Here is a 2,564-nt window from a genome sequence, read left to right on the forward strand (position 1 = left end):
AGACTAGCTCATGATTCCACATGCTTATGTAATCTATACCCATATTGCTTTCAAAATGTATGTGATATTTATTGCTTTTACCTTTTGGGAAGTTTTCAGCAAATGAGCAACACAACACACACATACACACACACATACATACTCACATGAACACACTTTGGGGGGAAGAGTAGAGACTATAAGCCATTTATCAGTTCTAATTCTAAAAGTTTATTACATAGGAAATCCAACATATAATATGGTTGGTGACGTTAAGATGTTTAAATAGTGTAATGGGATTTAAATATCATACCACAGGATAGCAGATTTAATATAGCTGTAAATCATCCCAAGGCATATTATGGATTTGCCAGAAAATTCTGTCAAAGTTCATTCACTTCAAAAGCAAGAAATATTCTTTGCAAAAGATATTTCCAAAAATCAGCATAAAGTAAGCAACTACAAATCCAGTCCACAACTGTTCCTGGCTCAAGTTCAGGACCTCTTCAAAACCACTAGCATGAGGACAGCAGCAGTTGTAAGGAAAATGTATCCAACTTAACTCTGGTACCTGGAAACTCTCCTATAACAGGAAGGAATCCTGCTTCTGCAGCCCTGAACCCTCCCCCTGGCCCAATGAAACTGTCAATACCACTAAGAACCTGGTGGAGACTGCAGAAATGTGCTGTTACTGCTTTGATATACTCTACTGTCACTTCGATGGCTTTCCACAGTCACGACTTCCTAGATTCACCAGTGACCCCTATCCTCTCTTTATGACCTGGAAGACAGGGTGAGACAAGAGGCTTCATGGTTGCAGTGGGACCTTCTCAGCCATGAATCTTCATTCAGGACTCAGCGAATACACATTAATCAGTGCACTTAAGGACAGCCGGCTCCTCCCCCTGCTCCTGCCCAAACTTGTCTGTTCTGTCTCCCTCTTTACTCACTTTGAAGATGCAAGTGATTACATGAACTGTAGGGGTCCATGGGAAACAGATTGAATTCATCAATGAAAAAGAAATCAAACCCACAGCCATATATTTACCTGAGTTTGCTAAGGTACAAGACTGGAATCAGATCCAGACAATAGACTCCTTGCTCGGGAAAGGTGGTTTTATGTCTCCAGTTACCAGTTACTTCAGAAAATCAATCAAAGTGAGAATGTGACAATCAGTTATGCAGAGTGTATTGCTACTCGACAACACTGTTTCCAGAACGGTGCACTTCAAGCCCCGCCCCTCTACAATCATTACTCCTGACACACAGCTTCATGACCAGTCCCCCCCCACCCCCGTGGCCACCAATGGCAATGACATCATCGGAATAGATGCTTCCTCATCCTCGTCCAGTTACTTCTATTACTGCACCATTTAATGCCAAGTCTGTCTCCTGCTGACTGGAGAGTGTGGGGATACATTGAATACAACAGAACACCAGGGGCCCTAACCATATATCAGCTTTTCCTCAATCTAGGGTTCTGTTGGATCAGGGCTCCAATAACCAGTGAGAATGGCTGTGTGGGTTCACAAGACCGTTGTCTGGTGATTTCCCACATGTTTTGATCATACACTGAAAACTGGAATTGACCATGATCCATGGAGACTTCTTCTCCAATCCCCTACAGCCCACCACATCAATTAGGTATACTGCCTGGCAGTCTGGGCAACAGAGACCAACATGAAACACTTCTAGGTTGTTTTAAATTCTCTGTTTTAAACTTCCAGTTTATTGTGTACCTAGAGTTGATTCACAACCTCTATGCTTCATAAGTGAACACCATGTTAGGGTTGAATGTGGGCACCATGAGCCCCTGTGAGTCCTGGACAAGATTCTTTTACCAAGATCTGAAGTCCTGCGATGACATTTTATTTTACACTAAGCTGTGAAGGTTTTCATGCTTACCTGACTGCAATGGATATTCTAGTACTCTTCCTGCATTGAGTCTCACGGTATTGAACAGAGATCTCTGTGGCATAACCTGCTGAGGAATGGAATGGAAATACCCATAGAGGTCTAATGTCATAATCTTAAGCAGGTGTGAAAGGAGAGATCGCTTTATACCTCAACTCTCTAGTAGCAGTCCCTATGTAGCTGCATCTAAGTTCTCAGAAGCACAGACTTGTAAACAGGTAGTTGGGTTGGGCTTTAGGACATACTGTCACAGGAGAGCCCCCAGGATCTCTGAGCTGGTTTTCTTCACAGGCAGACATCCTGGGAGACCTTTAAGTAGGAGATTTCTTTTTTTTCTGATTTGCCTCCAGAAGTAGGAAGAGTTGATATATAAGTCCTCAGTAGGACTCTAGAACAATGCTGTGTAAAATCAGGTGAAGCTTTAATTTGCCTACCTTACTGGGGATTCTTCACCTCACCAGTGCAAATGTCCATATTGTTCGTGTTTCTCATTTAAACTCTTTATATTCCCTCTACCATCTTTATTCATTCAAAAATAGCTGTTACCAAATTCTTTTCACTCACTTGGTGGTAAAATGCATAATACTAGGAAACTAGGAAGGTGCTTTGAAAGCTCTGTCTCAAAGGCACTGCTCAGGCAACTTAGAGGAAATGGCCAGCTGGAAGAAAGG

At 42.3% G+C, this 2,564-nt stretch overlaps 1 pseudogene; it reads left to right on the top strand.

The window, feature by feature from the left end:
• The first annotated feature begins 340 nt into the window (after positions 1 to 340).
• Positions 341 to 1,241, top strand: LOC110321983 (annotated as a pseudogene).
• Positions 1,242 to 2,564: the final 1,323 nt, after the last annotated feature.

Source organism: Mus pahari, chromosome 5 (assembly GCF_900095145.1).
Source record: "Mus pahari chromosome 5, PAHARI_EIJ_v1.1, whole genome shotgun sequence".
NCBI classification, from domain to species: domain Eukaryota; kingdom Metazoa; phylum Chordata; class Mammalia; order Rodentia; family Muridae; genus Mus; species Mus pahari.